The following is a 17,128-nucleotide window of genomic DNA, read 5'->3' as shown; positions in this document are numbered from 1 at the left end:
GGGGGCCACCAGTCGACATTCCCTGACCGGAGGCACCCTGAGGAGGCCCTCTCTGTGGGCACGCACAGGGCGGAGGGGAGTTGACGCCGGCAGCAGGTGGTCCTCGAGGTAACCCGGACCCATGCCATGTAAGGACTTAAAGATCATAACCAAGACCTTGAACCTCACCCGGAAGACAACTGGTAGCCAATGCAGCTCGCGGAGCAAAGGTGTAACATGGGAGTACCGGGAAACTCCCAGGACAACTCTTGCGGCCGCATTCTGTACCAGTTGGAGCCTCCGAGTGGTCTTCAAGGGAAGCCCCATGTAGAGAGCATTACAGTAGTCTAGGCGAGAGGTCACGAGCGCATGAGTGACTGTACACAGGGCATCCCGGTCCAGATAGGGCCGCAACTGGCGCACCAGGCGAACCTGGGCAAAAGCCCCCCTAGTCACGGCCACTATATGATCTTCCAGAGTAAGTTGTGAATCTAGGAGGACTCCCAAGTTGCGAGCCCTATCCACGGGGGGTAAAAGCTCACCCCCCATAGAAAGCGATGGAACATTTTGAATGTCCTGGGATGCCAGAATGTACAGCCACTCAGTCTTGTCAGGGTTGAGTTGAAGTCTGTTCCTCCCCATCCAGACCCGAACCGCCTCCAGGCAACGGGACATCACAGCGAGGGCATCACTGGGGTGGTTTGGGGTTGAAATGAAAAGTTGGGTATCATCGGCGTATTGATGATACCCAACTCCAAAACCACGAATGATCTCACCCAGCGGTTTCATGTAGATGTTGAACAGGAGAGGCGAGAGAACCGACCCCTGAGGAACTCCACAAACGAGAGACCTAGGGGCCGATCTCTGCCCCCCTGCCAACACCGACTGCGAGCATCCCAGGAGATAGGAGAACCACTGAAGAACTGTGCCTCCCACTCGCAATCCCCTGAGACGCCGCAGCAAGATACCATGGTCGATGGTATTGAAAGCCGCCGAGAGGTTTAATAGGACTAGGATAGAGGAATATCCCCTATCCCGAGCCCTCCAGAGATCATTCACCAGAGCGACCAATGCCGTCTCCATGCTGTACCCAGGCCTGAAACCCGATTGGTACGGGTCCAAATAATCCGCTTCATCCAGGGCCAGAGGGAGCTGATACGCCACCACACTCTCAACAACCTTCGCAAGGAAGCGAAGGTTGGAGACTGGACGAAAGTTGTTCAATACAGCTGGGTCCAAGGCAGGGTTCTTGAGGAGAGGTCTCACCACCGCCTCCTTCAAGACAGTGGGGAAATTACCCTCACTCAAGGAAGCTGATATAACCGCCTGGAGCCAGCCTCGTGTCCTCTCCCTAGCTGCATAAACCAGCCAAGAAGGGCACAGATCCAATAAACATGTGGTGGAGCTCAGCCTCCCCATAATCCTGTCCACTTCATCAGGGGTCACAGAATCAAACTCCTCCCAGATAACATTGACAAGACCGCCCGTGTCCTGATCGTCAGACTCTGCCCAGCTGGAGTCCAAACCGGTCCGAATCCGAGCGATTTTATCTGACAGATGTTGACTAAATTCCTTGGCACGACCCTGCAAGGGATCCTCCCTCACCTCCTGATTAAGAAGGGAGCGAGTCACCCTAAACAGGGCAGCCGGGCGATTATCTGCGGACGCGATGAGGGTAGAGAAGTAATTACACCTCGCCGCCCTCATCGCTGCGAGATAAGACCTAATATAGGTTCTTAACCGCAATCGGTCGGATTCGGATCGGATGGACCTCCAGCAGCTCTCTAGGCCCCGTTTCCGACGCTTCATCTCCCGGAGCTCCGCGGAAAACCATGGAGCTCGCTGGGATCTGCACCGGGTCAGGGGCCACAAGGGTACAACCCGGTCAAGTGCCTCAGTGGCTGCCCTTTCCCAGGCTTCCACTAAGGCATCCGCCGAGTTGTGAGCAATGGAGGCAGGTGGGGACCCCAGCGCCGCTTGGAATCTATCAGGATCCATTAAGCGTCTGGGGCGGTACCATCTAATTGGCTCCGTACCCCCACGGCAGGGGGTGGCAAAACGGAAGACCAGCCGCAGGAGGTGATGATCGGTCCATGACAGGGGCATAATAAATGGAGAGCCCCCACCAAGATCATCCAACCACCGTCCAGATAAAAAAATCAGGTCAAGGGTGTGGCCTCCCTCATGAGTTGGTCCAGAAATTACTTGCGTCAGGTCCATGGCCGTCATGGAAGCCATGAACTCCCGAGCTAGCTCAGATGAGCCTCCCAGGGATGGTAGATTGAAGTCCCCCAAAACTATAAGTTTGGGGAACTCAATCACCAACCCCGAGAGGATATCGAGCAGCTCGGGCAGGGCTGCCGCTGCGCGACTAGCCGAAATGTACACCAGCAGCAAGCCCAACTGCGCCCCAGAACCAAATCTCACAAAGAGAGACTCACACCCGACTATCTGAAGAACGGTGGTCTCCCGCGGACGTAAGGTCTCCCTAATAATCACCGCCACACCCCCACCCCTACCTTGAGCTCGTGGCTGGTGTAGCACCCGGAAACCTGGTGGGCAAAGGTCAACCAAAGGGACCCCACCCTCTGGGCCCAACCAAGTCTCCGTGATGCAAGCCAGGTCCGCATGCTCACCCTCAACTAAATCCCTAATGAGGGGAGCTTTATTAACCATGGACCTGGCATTCAGGTACACCAGCCTGAGCTCAGGAGGCTGCACATCCTCACTCCAGGAACCTCGGGGAAGAAGCAGAGGGTCGGAGCGCCTCACCGCTTGCAAATAGCGGAGACGGCCCTCCCAGTAACGATACGGCCCTCTGTCTATCCGCCTGCTGCCATTCCCTGTCGTGGGAATCGGTAATCCCACGACCCGCTCATGAGCCCCGGGGACAACCAGACCCTGTTCTCCCCCCGCGCGGTCAGACCCAAGTCTGGCCTGAGCCATGGTTGATTGGCCACCCCCCATAGCCAAACAACTCCCATCTCCCACCCCACTCCCTAACCTCATAAAAAATTTTGATAAAAAATTAATCAGGGGCCTCCTATTAAATTTGTGTTGACGGCCCCTGCCCCTGCCCAGCCATCTCTCAGGGTCCCAGAACCCGGGCCCTTCATCGAGATTAAGAGTATTTAAGGAGGCGGGTCGCACCCAGGAGAGGGGGGCACCCCTGAGGGCGTACAAGTCCGTGCTGGTGTATTTTCGCATATGGGTCCAGCAAGTCCAGCAAGTCCAGGATAGGCATCCCATTGGTTATATCCATGGGAGGGTCGAAGCATGGAGACATATATCTGGATCCACACCCAACTTCACTGCCACTCAGTTGAGTGCCCCCAGAGACAGGCCACCCCCCGCCCTCTCACGACGGGTTGCAACTCTGTTCCTGGGGGTGTGTTGTGATTCAGGGTCAGCCTGTGGGTCCGGCAGCCGGGTCGGATGACTCGGATGACTCAGACGAGGGGGAGGAGGAGGGTGTTGAAGACGAACTTGCTGATGATGGCTTGGAGGCTTCGCAGAGCCCCCAGCCAGGGCCCTCTTACTTGGTGGAGACTCAGCTGCGCGAGCCCGACAGTGCGGATGATGATGACCCACAGCTGGCCCTGTTCAAGGACGCCCGACGCAGGAGGCAGTCAAGCAGGAGCAAGCAGAGAAAGGCTGTGGGACTTCTCAGAAGGAGGCACAGGGAGGCCACGCCCTGAACTCTAATAAAGGGAGTGTTTGGGGAAGGGCTGGTTGCTGAAAGCAACCGCTCCGTTTGAGGATCAAAGCTCCGGTATCTTGTTTCATGTTTTGTTGTTTGTTTGTGTAATAAACTTGGCAGACGTTTTCCAGCCTCAGACGCTTTCCAGCCTCTGCCGTTTGTACAGGGGTTGCCTTTCTGCAAGGCCGGTAGCAGGCTGGTACAGAACAGGGTGGTCCAGATATACTCTGGGTAGGCATACCCCATAGAGCTCCCACCTCTATGGGGCTGCAGATGAAAAAGCCAAGCCACTCTCCCACCGTGGCCAGTACCCAGGTGTGTCCAAAATCCAAGGGGAGAGGGGTAGGGGTAGGCAGAAAGATGATGGATATGTATGTTCAAGGCAAAAAGGGTAGGCAGGCCAGGATAGTAGATGGTCTGAAGTCGCCGTCATCGCTGCAGAAGCAGTCCAAAAGCGGTGCCGGAACCACATGTCGTCCTTGCTCTATTAAGATGACCCGCGGTCGTCTTCTCCGCTGCTGAAACGGCCCGAAGACGCCGTCGCCGCTGAAGGCGGCCCGAAGCCAGAATAGAACCACCATCGCCGCCAAGATGACTAACAGTCGCCCTCTCCGCCGCCAAAACGGCCCGAGGGCGACACCGCCGCCGGAAGCGGCCCGAGGCGACCTGGGGCAACATGGGGACCCCACCGCCGGCGAGAGGGCCAAAAGCCCAAAAAGCGCCAGAGCCAGCCGCCGGCCACCGTGAACGGGCCAAACAGTCCCAGAAACGCCGGTGCCGCCGAAAGCAGTCAGAAAGCAGGCCCCAAAAATGTCCCAACAGCTGTTGGCCGCCGGAAATGGCGAGAACACACCACCTTCGCCGTCGCCACCTTCGCCGTTGCCGCCGAACTCGGGCCGCCGCCACCGCCGCCGAGCGCGGGCCACCGCCGGCGCCGAGCGCGGCCCGAAGGATCACCGCAACCAGCGCTGAAGACGACGCCCACGCCGTCGCCGCCATCACCGACTAGAGCCAGCCTGGGAACGTCAAAGGCGGCCCAAAATGGCCCGAAGCAGCAGGAAACGCCAGCGTCAGCCACGAGCAGCTGCAGACGGTCCGGGAAAGGCAACAGCAAGAGGAGACAGCCGGCGTTGGCCACGAGCAGCTGCAGATGGTCCGGAAAGGCAACGGCAAGGGGAAACAGCCGGAGGACAGCAGGGCCAGCAGACGGACAGCTCGATAAATAAAAGTCTAAGTAAGTCACTGCCAGCTTCGTCGACCTCCTAGTTGCCTCGCTGCCTATTGCCATAAACCCCCAATCCCCATCTCAGAAAGCCCGAAGGCTCATGAGGGGCTCCCAAGGGACGCCTAGCGGCTGGAGCTCGCGGAGCTCAGCCTAGCACGTCCACCATCTTGGGCATGTAGGAAGCACATCACAATAGTAATGGGGAACTTTTAATTACCCTGATATCAACTGGGAGACAAATTCAGCACCAAGTGGAAGATCAAACAAATTCCTGACAAACCTAGCAGACACGTTTCTCTCCCAAAAAAGTAGAGAAGGGAACTAAGGGATTAGCCATATTGGATTTAATTCTCACTAACAGAGATGAAATGATAGAACGTGTCGAAGCCACAGGAACCTTGGGGGGAAGTGATCATGCAATATTGGAATTCAACATTCTGGAAGCACAAGCAATAGAACACAGCCAAACTAGAGTCTTGGACTTTAAAAGAGCTAATTTCAATAAACTTAGAGAGACCTTGGAAAGAATTCCATGGATGAGAATCCTAAAGGGGAAAACAACTCAAGAAGCTTGCGAAATTTTGAAAAGTGAGATAATAAAGCCCCAGTCTAGCACAATACCAACAAAGAAGAAAAACAACAGCTTTCAAAAGAAACCAGCATGGCTGCATAAAGAACTCTCTGATAAATTGAAAGATAAAAAGGACAAGTATAAGAAGTGGAAAGAGGGGCACATAACTAAGGCAGAATATCAGCAAATAGCCCATGCCTGCAAAGATGAAGTGAGGGAAGCTAAGGCTCAAAATGAACTAAGGCTTGTGACCAAAGTCAAAAATAACAAAAAAAGCTTCTTTCAACATATAAAAAACAAGAAAAAAGTTAAGGAAATGATAGGTCCATTAGTGGGGGGAAATGGCAAGAAGGTGACAAGCAACAGGGAGAAAGCAGAACTATTTAACTCGTTTTTTGCATCTGTCTTTACACAAAGGGAAAAAACAGTCCAACCTACCAAAACCAGTGCCATAAAAAACAGAATAGAAATGCAAGTTAAGATAGGCAAGAAAATGGTAAGTGAGCACCTGTCCAGCCTAGATGAGTTCAAATCACCAGGACCAGATGGATTACACCCCAAAGTTCTCAAGGAACTGGCAGACGTGATCTCAGAACCACTGAACTATATTTTTCTAAAATCCTGGAGCACTGGGGAACTACCAGAGGACTGGAAGAGAGCTGACGTAGTTCCCATCTTCAAAAAAGGCAAAAAACAGATCCAGGAAACTACAGACCTATCAGCCTGACCTCAATACCTGGGAAGATTCTGGAAAAGATAATCAAACAACAAATCAGTGAACACCTTGATGCAAACAAAGTTATCACTAAAAGTCAACATGGGTTTGTCAAAAACAGATCATGCCAGACAAATCTTATTACATTTTTTGACCAAGTGACAAAATTAGTGGACCAGAGGAATGCTGTGGATATAATTTACTTGGACTTCAGTAAGGCATTTGATAAAGTAGATCACAACCTACTACTTGATAAGATAGAAAAATGTGGGTTAGATAGCATCACCACCAGATGGATTCGTAGCTGGCTGACCGGCAATACTCAGCCTGTGGTCCTCAATGGAACTGCATCTACACGGAAGGAAGTGTGTAGTGGGGTGCCCCAGGGCTCTGTTCTGGGCCCAGTGCTCTTCAACATCTTCATCAACGATTTGGATGAGGGGATAGATGGGGAACTCATCCAATTTGCAGACAACACCAAGCTGGCAGGAATAGCCAATACTCCAGAAGATAGGCTTAAAATACAGGAAGATCTGGACAGACTCGAACACTGGGCGCTATCTAACAAAATGAAATTCAATGGTGAAAAAAGTAAGGTTCTACATTTAGGCAGGAAAAATCAAATGCACAGGTATAGTATAGGTGGTACCTTGCTCAATAGTAGTAACTGTGAGAGGGATCTCAGAGTCCTAGTAGACAATCACTTAAATATGAGCCAGCAGTGTGCTGCAGCTGCCAAAAAAGCCAACACAGTGCTAGGCTGCATTAACAGAGGGATAGAATCAAGATCACATAAAGTACTAATACCACTTTACAATGCCTTGGTAAGGCCACACCTGGAATACTGCAATCAGTTTTGGTCACCATGATGTAAAAAAGATGTTGAGACTCTAGAAAGGGTACAGAGAAGGGCAACAAAGATGTTTGGGGGACTGGAGGCTAAAACATATAGGGAACGGTTGCTGGAACTGGGTATGTGTAGTTTAACGAAGAAAAGGGTGAGGGGTGACATGATAGCAGTGTTCCAATATCTCAGGGGCTGCCAATAAGAAGAGGGAGTCAAGCTATACTCCAAAGCACCTGAAAGCAGGACAAGAGGCAACGGATGGAAACTAGTCAAGGAGAGAAGCAACCTACAACTAAGGAGAAACTTCCTGACAGAACAATTAACCAGTGGAACAACCTGCCTCCAGAAGTAGTGCATGCTTCAACACTGGACGTTTTTAAGAAGAGACTGGACAGCCATTTGCCTGAAATGGTATAGGGTTTCCTGCCTGAGCAGAGGGTTGGACTAGATGACCTCCAAGGTCCCTTCCAACTTACTTATTATTATCAATTAGCCATCTTTAGTGATCAAAATGGTTCAAAGACTGCAAATATACCAATATTACACAATGATGCTATATCCCAGGACTTCTGATATGCAACAAGATCACTAAAAAGCCTGGGTTTTATAAACAATTACTTTACTATGCTCAGATGCTCAAAGAATATTTGTACACTTTTAGCTGTATTATACCAATGAAATTAAAATATAGTAGCTTCAGTTCCATCCAAATATTATTATATAGATCTCTATGAACTTACATATTTTTCATTAAGCAGGGGAGGGCATTTTAATAAACAGACCTTAAGAACATTCAAAGTGAATAATCCCCTAAGTTTCTTACTCAAGGTGCAGCATGTGCATATGTGTATACACATCTGAGTAAAAAAGAAATACAAATTTTAAATTAGAGAAAAGTAATAAAGTGAAAATGAAATACAAAATAACAGAAAAGAAAAAAGAAATGGTTTCTGATCTTCTTAACAGCAATTATTTATACATTCATATTTTGTCTTATCTCTTGGTTAGGTTACATCATTTTCTTCTTTCCATAATCTACCTTTTCTAATCATCAAATCCATAAATCATAATTTCATTTTTTCTTTTTCAGTGAAAAATCCATAAGGGACCAGGATGCAAAAATTATGTTTCCTTTTTTCTTATTGCTAGATAACAACAGCAACAAAAACAGTATTCAACACAAAGTCAGATGCTAGCTATGATCATTATTTAAAAAGGTCAAAATTGAAATAATTTTCTTGCAATCTTTAATCAGTACAAGGGAATTGGTATTCAGATATCCAAAACTACGCTGACAATATCTCAGTAATTAGAAAAGATACATACAAACAATTTTGGCTAAGAGTCCATTTTAAATCAAAGTATGTATGTGTTTTATCAGATGTATGCCAAAAGATTAAAATTTGCAATCTGGGTATTACAAACTTTAACATAGCAATATAAAATACAAATAAATGCTGGTAGATAAAGCAATACAATTATCCAAACACGACTGGAAAGTTATAAACTTTCACAGATTTCTGTCAAACCTGTAATTTTTCCATGAGACATACATCTTAAAAAATGAAATGAGTAACCAGCAATCCAAAATCTAAACTGTCAAAAGTTTGGTTCAGCATATTTATTATAATGAGATCATTATAAATATAATTATAAATTATTATTATAAATGAAAGCTTATTTGAAACCAAATATTCTATTCCACCCCAAATGTGTAATTTTTTTCTTGGACTAAGAAAACAGATAATACTTGTGACACTGTAACAGAAGAATGAAGATGGTTTGCTAACCATTTCTAAGGAACATACTCTGATGATGTGACTTGGTCTCATCTCCAGCATACAGTAGAAGTAACCTGGAATCATCTTAAATTGCTCTGCCGTTAACATGATGTGTTCTTTCTTCTCTTGACACACATCTTTCTATAAAAAACATCCACAATGTTTGCATTGATGAGGTCAGTCAGGTCATTTTGGCTGCTTGAATTTGACCTAGCTCTGACCTTCATGCCTGATCTCAAGGCACTGCCTTCTACAACTGTTTTGGCTTTAGGTGCCTGAAAAAATATATATAAATAGTTGGTAAAGCATTCTTTATTTGTTGTGGGAATATCAATTTCTTGGATCAATAATTTTAAAAATACTGGGTTTTATATAGGAAAATCAACTCTTCTTGCTGAACACTGCCTTCCATATCCATTTAGCTTGAATTCAAAAGACTTGTCACCTATATATGGGGGTAAAAACAAAACTGGAAGACTGACTCCATAACACAACACACCACACACACACACACACACACATCAAAAAGCAATCAACCAACATCCTATTCCAAAGAACCTTTTTTTGTTCTGATATTGTGCAAAGATCTATACTTTGCAGAGGTGACAACCTTACATTTCCTGAAGGGACCAAGGGTATTGTTTATCTTTTCTCTCTGAACATTTACTGCCTGTACCAGGAATCTCAATAGTGAAGTGATAAAACCAAGAAGATAAGATAGCAATATTTAGGGAAAGGAACTAAGAGAGCTAATTCACCCTATCTGACCTGGTAGAATGAATGGATATCCTTAGGGAAAGGTGGTCCTGCAGATAACCTGACCATGTGCCATGTAGGGCTTTTAAAGGTGATGACCAATACCTTAAATTGCACATAAACTGGATAAAAATATAGCTTGTGCACAACAGATGTGTTACATAAGCAATGACTGTGGTGTTCCTGCTTTCTGGATCACTGTCTGGGTTGTCTTCAAGGGCTGCCTCATGTAAAGCACATTGCAGTAATCCAAATGTTTTACATATTACAGTAGAAATCATTATCTATGTCAAGGATGTCTCTGGCATACAAAATTACTTTTGATGCATTTCACAAATCTGTTTTCATAAATGAATGAACTCGGCATCACTGAGTAACAGTTTACTAATTTGCCAGCTGATTCCACAGGAGTGCTTCACAGGAAAATGTTACATTATACACATGGCACCATTTGGATTAATTAAATTTGTAGATTTCCTTTTCTAAGTAGGAATGAAGTGTGAAACAATTTTTTCATTGCTGCAAGATTTGAAAGTAGACAGTCATAAAGCTGCCGGTTATTTAATTTTTTTCATTAGGCTGATAGCTGGGGGAAAAAGAAAAGGCTATATTTTTAAAAAGAACAATAACATTGTAAATATGAGATGCAATGTACTGTCACAAGAACAGAGAATTACTTGATGGAAAACAGTAAGCCTCTTTGTCTTAATTTAAAAATATATTAATAATTCAGTGCAAAAACATAGAGAATGATCCAGTCATATCACGGAATAAATACAAAAAAGAAAAAGAATGTTCTGCAAATCTCAAAAAAAGCTCATTTTTTATTTTAACTTTGAAAATGCAGTGGATCATACTGAAGAACAAGAAATTTAATGTTAATGGCTTCATCCCCCACCTAGAACTTTTCTTTTATGGGTACCATATCACAAGTAAATCATACGATGCAGGTGATTTTCAAAATGAGGCAATGTCTGATTCAGTCACTTGATGTCTTAACAACTGCAGTGCCACTCAGCCCACTACAGCAAAATCAATGCAAGCTATGAAAAATAAAACACTGTCACAACTCAATAACAACCAACAAACTATTACAACCACATTGCACCACCATACCAAACAGACCAATTAAAGGCCTCCTGAACAGTTTAAGTGAACCAAAAGAATAAAAATAGAAGTCATCTACAACATAAAGACAAAAGCAACATCTACATTCCATTCAAAAGAAACAATTGAAAAGCTAAAAAAAAACCTAAATACTTCCTGGTCAGCAATCAACACAAGATAAACAGAGATAAAGACCAGTATTAATACCAGACCAACAATCATGTAGTAAACAATATCCCAATCAAGGAATTACCAAGAACTCTTTCACCAACACTGGCAGGGCAATCCGCCTGCATATAAACAATGAGCAAACCCAACTCCCTTCTAGCACATGATATTACCCAGTTGGGTAATGAAAAAATCTGTAAGAAAAAACCCAAGCTAAAACAGCCAACTGAAGTCCGCATGATTTTTTGTATGCCACAGGTTCTTCCACAGTTACTGGTTAGGGACCATTCAAATATGCCAACACATTCACATGCATGCATTCAAGTTTCCAGTTCTTACAATATTCTCTCCTAAACACACATCTCATTCATCTCCCCTCTGTTAACTGTTTCTTATTTGCTCCTCACAATGCAGAACATGAGTTATTTATTGCCATTAGAAGTGGAAAACATGTCAGTCAGCTGTCTGATCTTTACCATAATCAGGAGCTGGAATCACATGTCTTCACCTCTGCAGTGTATATTTCTGGAAACCAGGGAACATGTTTCCCACCAAAAGAATTTTGGATGGTGTTTTGTAGAATTTATGAAAGATGATCTGGCAATTAAAGTCATCAAAATTCTGGATTTTGAACCTAGAATGAGAAGAACACTATATCCCAAAAATGCATCCACTTCCACACAAAAAATAAGAGTCATTGTATGCCTCACAGAGTCATTTCCTCCTAGCTTCCTCAGGTACTCACTGCCAGAAATCTCCAATTTATCTCCAGTCTATCTAGCCACAACAGAATAGTGCAATTAGTCTTGGATGAAGTCCAAAATATTTTGCTTTGGGTGCCTGTCCCATATTCTGGTTGTAACCAGCTCCTTGGTTGAGCTGGTCTTGCATACCCAGTTCCCAAACAACATTTCCAAAAAGTTTAAAGGTAAGATTTTCATTCAAAACCAACAGGTAGTAGTAGAATGGCCAATGGTCAGAAAAAAACAACATAAAAATGACCTCTGTGTTCTACATTCAGTAAGTGTTTTAAAATATACCTTTCAGATAGAAACTCATGTTTGCTATATAAATATTTCTCAAATCAACCTCCTCTTTATCTGCTAAATTCAATTATGATTTAAAGCTTTATTAAGGTACTCAGTGTAAAACTTTCATATAGCTATCATTAAACACTTATTTTAATAGTAGCTATATAAATATATTCAGTAAAGCATAAACAGGGTCATTTGATTTTTTGTCAACCTATCAGTTCTTTTCCTTCTAGAAATATACAGTCAATGTCTTTCACAGAAGGCATACTCTAGAGTGGTACATATATACTGTATGGTAAGTAAGTAAATAAATACCATGGACAAAGTGGTTTGGTACTATCCACTATATTTCTGGTGCCTGCTATAGAAAAATAAGATTATATTAAGAAGAGTTAGAGTTCTTCCTTCCACAACCATACAGTGACATTTTTAAGCATAGCATCCAACTGAAATTATATGTAAAATAGTGTATGAGGTAGGAGAGATACTTTTTGTCAATCTCTTTCTAATAAGAAACCTAACCTTATATCGTGTCTTATCATTTCCTGTCAAACTTTATGCTTAATAATTTTCTTAGATTTACTGGTCAGGATATAATTTTATAAATGAGCTGGGTTTGGCTAAATTTTTTAAAGAGTGATTCAATATAAAGCCTCCTGAATTTTAACAATAGATTCTAAAATACAATAAATGATTACATTTTAAAACCATATGTGACTTGTTGTTTAAATAAAGTTTTCTGAAGTTAATACAACTATTTTAAAAAAATAATTTAAGACCACAAATTTATTAGTTGAAAATGTAATTCCCTAGACCAGGCATGTCAAACTCGCGACATCACGTGATGTCACGCAACATATCGGAACTTTTTCCCATTGCCAAAAATGAGATGGGTGCAGTTTCTCCATGACGCTTCGGCCCATGGGCCGGCAGTTTGACACCCCTGCCCTAGACCATCTAATTTCTTCTCTATATTATTATGTGCACTAAAATTATGTTTTGCAAAAATAAAAAATTGGCATAATTTTTACATTTAATTCACAGAGAATTACTATTCCCCCTTTCTTCTGAACAGACCACTTGGCATTTTTTGCTACATCAAATTTATCCAATTAAGAGGATAAAGTGCTTGATAAATAAGATTAGCATGGATACTAGTTTAATATCTCCCATACTGTAAAATAAGCAAGAAATGAGCATTTACAGTATATAAACGTTAAATTGGAAGCCCCTCTTTAATTTTATATTTACTGCTGTGATATGGTGTTTTATCACTAATGATCTATTCAAGGCCTGAAGTTTCATATTTTGATAAAAAGAAAATCAGAAATGTTTTTCTATAAATAATATAGGCCTGACCTAAATTTTGCCCTGCTCATTTCAACTATAGTCATGAAAGACTGCAGATCATTGTTAAAAATAATGTATTTAATGGTATATTGATAAAGTGATATAATTTTCTAATTGAACCTGTTTTTCATTATGCAGTTTATGTACCTCAAGATTGATTAAGTGATAATTGCATCTGATGTATAACTTATGAACAGGAACAAATGGCTCATCAGATGAAAAATGATGAGACTGCAGGTTCAGTCTTTAACTGATTCATGCAACATTTGCTCTAGTTATATTTAAGACTGTTGCTATTTCAGTTTGAAAATCACAGTATTTCAGTAGTTTCAGAACCATCTTCCATTTCAGCCTCAGGCAGCTTGGGAACTATGATAAACAAGTATTTAAATTTCATGAAATTGTTTATTTTATGCTCTTGTAGATTAATTAAAATGATATGTTGGTGTACAACAATGAAACAATCATAGAATCATAGCTCTTGTTAAAAAGAGAAATGGTTCAAGCTTTTAGAGGCTTGTAAACCCTTCCAAACAATATGGTTTATTGTACAATAAAAGATATTGACTCCAGAGATCACTCTCCTGAAGAAAGATGAAGATGCATCTGGTAATATCCCTACTTCTAAAAGACAGATTGTGCTTCATTAAGTGGAGGTGAAATATCTTGAAACACATTATTTTCTTTCTGGGTAGGATAACTGAGAAATATTTTGGAAATATTTATAGGAAATAATTGGGAAATAATATATTGAACTATATCATGCTAGAAATGTGTTTTGGAAGTTATTCTGCAAACGTCATATGGAAGAGAAGACTTGTTCTATTTAATCAGAAGACTCATATTCATTACTATGATTGTAGCCAGATGTATTGCATCAACATATTGACATTCTAGTCTTATGTGATGAGAAGAGACAGTGATGTGCTTACTCTCTCAGTGCTGTCTATTTTGTCCTTGACATCTGGCCCTTCCGCCTTCTAAATTTAGCAAATGGAAGCAAACACTGTTGTGCAAAATCTTCATGAATTTTGCACTTGTATGCATGAACAGGAAGCTCCTATTGCATACTGTTGCACACCTGATTTGGGAAGTACAGTTGTCCAATATTAAAATATCACAGGGAGTAGTCCCCACTCTTTGCCTACATGATTCAAATTATAGGAGGATTACCGTATTTTCCGGCGTAAAAGACAACTTTTTAACCCATGAAAATCTTCTCAAAAGTTGGGGGGGTCGTCTTATACGCCCCGTCGTCTTATACGCCGGAAAATAGTACATAAATCAATCGAGCGCCCCCGTTCTTGCAAAGCAACTTCAAGCCTCCTTAGTCCAGTCCCCCCTCCAACGTGACTCTCCCTTCCCACCCCCAAGAGCCTCTAAGCCCCTTCCCCTCCCCCTTGCAAACGCCAGACCCCAGGAGCGGCAGGAAGCCCCTCCCCCTCACCCAAGCAGCATCTGAGCATAAGCAGATTGCGCTCGGCTGTGCAGGCTGCTGAAAGGTGGGGACTCGGAGTTTCCGCGGTGGTTGTGGCTTCTGGTGTGCCGTTTGCAGAGTCTGGCCTGGAAGAGCGCGTCATGTAAATGCAGCTCTTGTGTTTATTCCAAAGGGTGGGTGGAAGGAAAAGCCCCTTTCGGCTCCGGCGTGGCTGCAAGTCAGCAAGCCCAGGAAGGCATGCCCTCCCCTCTCACTGTGGAGGAAGCAGGGCAGGCTGGCGTCAGGCGGGAGCCGGCAGGGCAGTCCTGCACACGCGCGTGCTCCCCGGCTGCTAAGGAGTCCTCGGGGAGCCATGGCAGGCGCGTCACACCCTTCCCTCTTGAGGCGGCACCGGCGGAGCCGTCCGGTGTCAGGCAGGAGCCGGCAGGGCAGTCCTGCGCACGCGCATGCTCCCCAGCTGCTAAGGAGTCCTCGGGGAGCTGTGGCAGGCACCTCACGCCCTTCCCTCTTGAGGCGGCACCGGCGGAGCCGTCTGGCATCGGGCGGGAACCGGCAGGGCTTTGCACCATCTGCATCAGATGGTTGGACACTTGGCAACTGGCATGTAAGTATTTTCCGGCGTATAAGACGAAAAATCTTGAAAATCTTCTCAAACGTTGGGGGTCGTCTTATACGCCCAGTCGTCTTATACGCCGGAAAATATGGTAGGATGTTTTCATGTGTTTTTAAAACAATCAAAATCCAATAAGCCAGAAGTGGATAATCAGGGTTGCTCTAAGATATTTTAGCAAAGGATGATATAAACTGCAATATAGAGAAAATGATTGGATTCAGCTGGCACTAAGTTTTGCTTCTCCTCTAGGGATAGGACACATCTTGAAAATAGTATATTAAACTAGAAGACATGACATGCTGTACTGAATATATTCTTACACCTTATCACTGATCTCTGACCATCAGTATCTATCTGATATAAAGGATAGTTATCTCAAAGGTAGAGTGGTCTCTGCCACAAACAGTGAGGTAGAAGAAGGATCTGAATATGTAGCTACACCCTCAGTAGTCCAGTAAATTCATTTTAATAGTTCTTTTCATGAGAAGAAAAAATGGCAAAGAGCAGACACTGGAAACTCCCGCATAATGTTACTTCTTTGTCTCTTCTGGGAAAAACATTCACAAAGAAAAAAGAGCTAGAGCTATCATCCACAAACTATTCTCTCCTTCCCATTTGTTCAGAGCAGTTTGAAACATTGGGATATTATATGCATCATCACTATGAATGATTAAGTTACCTTTTAATAGTCTAGGTTTTCATTCATATACAGTATATAGAGTTAATATAGCAGAAATGTTTGCCTTAGCTAAACTACATTAGTAACAAATACATGATAAGAATTTTCAAAATATTTCAAAAAATGACAGCTGTATGCCTCAAGTATCCACTCCTACTCAACAATATCTAGTAAATAAAATTGATAATGCTGAAGAGCTTATTTGGATTAGAATGAGTGGAGGAAAAAATAAAAACAGTATTTGCATCTCTGTAATTATCTACCTGCCTACAAAAAGATATAAATGATGCTTTCCAGAAACAAATGCATATTTTTCAAAGAAACATATAGTAATGACACAGTACTTTAATTACTCTAACAATAGCAAGCTTGAGTTTGTAGTTAAAGGCACAAGGGTAAAAACAATGAGACAGTGAGCTATTTTTTCCCCTGCCTTAGATATGAAGCCTAATTTTTAAAAAGCCTTTTATTGTACGCTGCACATAATAATGTTTTCTGACATGGGAAGCTATATAAATATGATAGCTATATAAATATGATAGATGAAGAATGAATGATGTCATCAGTCATGATTTTGTGCCAATCACTTCCTTTTGAACTTAGGAAGAAGGCAATGGCAAACCATTTCTGAAAATGTTGTGAAGAAAACTGCATGGATTGGAATCATGGAAACCAGGAATCAAGACTCACCTCAAGATTGACAATTTTCTCCCTCAGAGTGTGAGCAAAGCCATGACGATCAAAGCCACAAGAGGATCAACTATTCATGGTGTAATGCTAACCAATAGGGAAGAATTTCTTAAGAAAGCAGAAGTAACAGGAATTTCACTTTTTTGTTATAGCACTTTTTATGTGGTTTTTCCCCCTCTCTTTGACAATGTATGTATCACTATCAGTATTATTTTTCTGTTTTGTTCTTTTTTATTTTTTTTATTAATTTTAAAAAATCAATAAATATAAACCCAGTACAATAATACATAGGAGTTCATTGCAGGAGAAGCTGATAGGAAAAAGAAGACAAAATGAGAAGGAGATACTAAAAACAGAATTGCAAACAATTTCTATGAAGAGAAAAATGAAAGAAGCAGAAGTTGTTATTATGACTACACAAAAGCTGGATGAGGATCAGAAAACAAACAAAAAGCTCTGTGTAGATAATGGATGG

The 17,128-nt window shown here is 43.1% G+C and overlaps 1 protein-coding gene across 1 annotated transcript in view; it reads left to right on the top strand.

Annotated features, from left to right (window-relative positions):
- TRIM42 (tripartite motif containing 42) overlaps positions 1 to 16,642 on the top strand; it is a gene marked incomplete at its 5' end in the record, with an annotated part of 68,335 nt that extends 51,693 nt beyond the window's left edge. Inside the window, one exon of the mRNA XM_081328918.1 lies at positions 16,567 to 16,642. The remainder of the gene's footprint in view (positions 1 to 16,566) is intronic.
- Between the last annotated feature and the right edge of the window lie 486 nt (positions 16,643 to 17,128).

The sequence above is a fragment of the Vipera berus genome (assembly GCF_964194415.1).
Source record: "Vipera berus genome assembly, chromosome: 5".
Lineage (NCBI taxonomy): Eukaryota > Metazoa > Chordata > Lepidosauria > Squamata > Viperidae > Vipera > Vipera berus.
The sequence above is the reverse complement of the archived record's forward strand: the minus strand, read 5'-3'. Positions and strand labels throughout refer to the sequence as shown.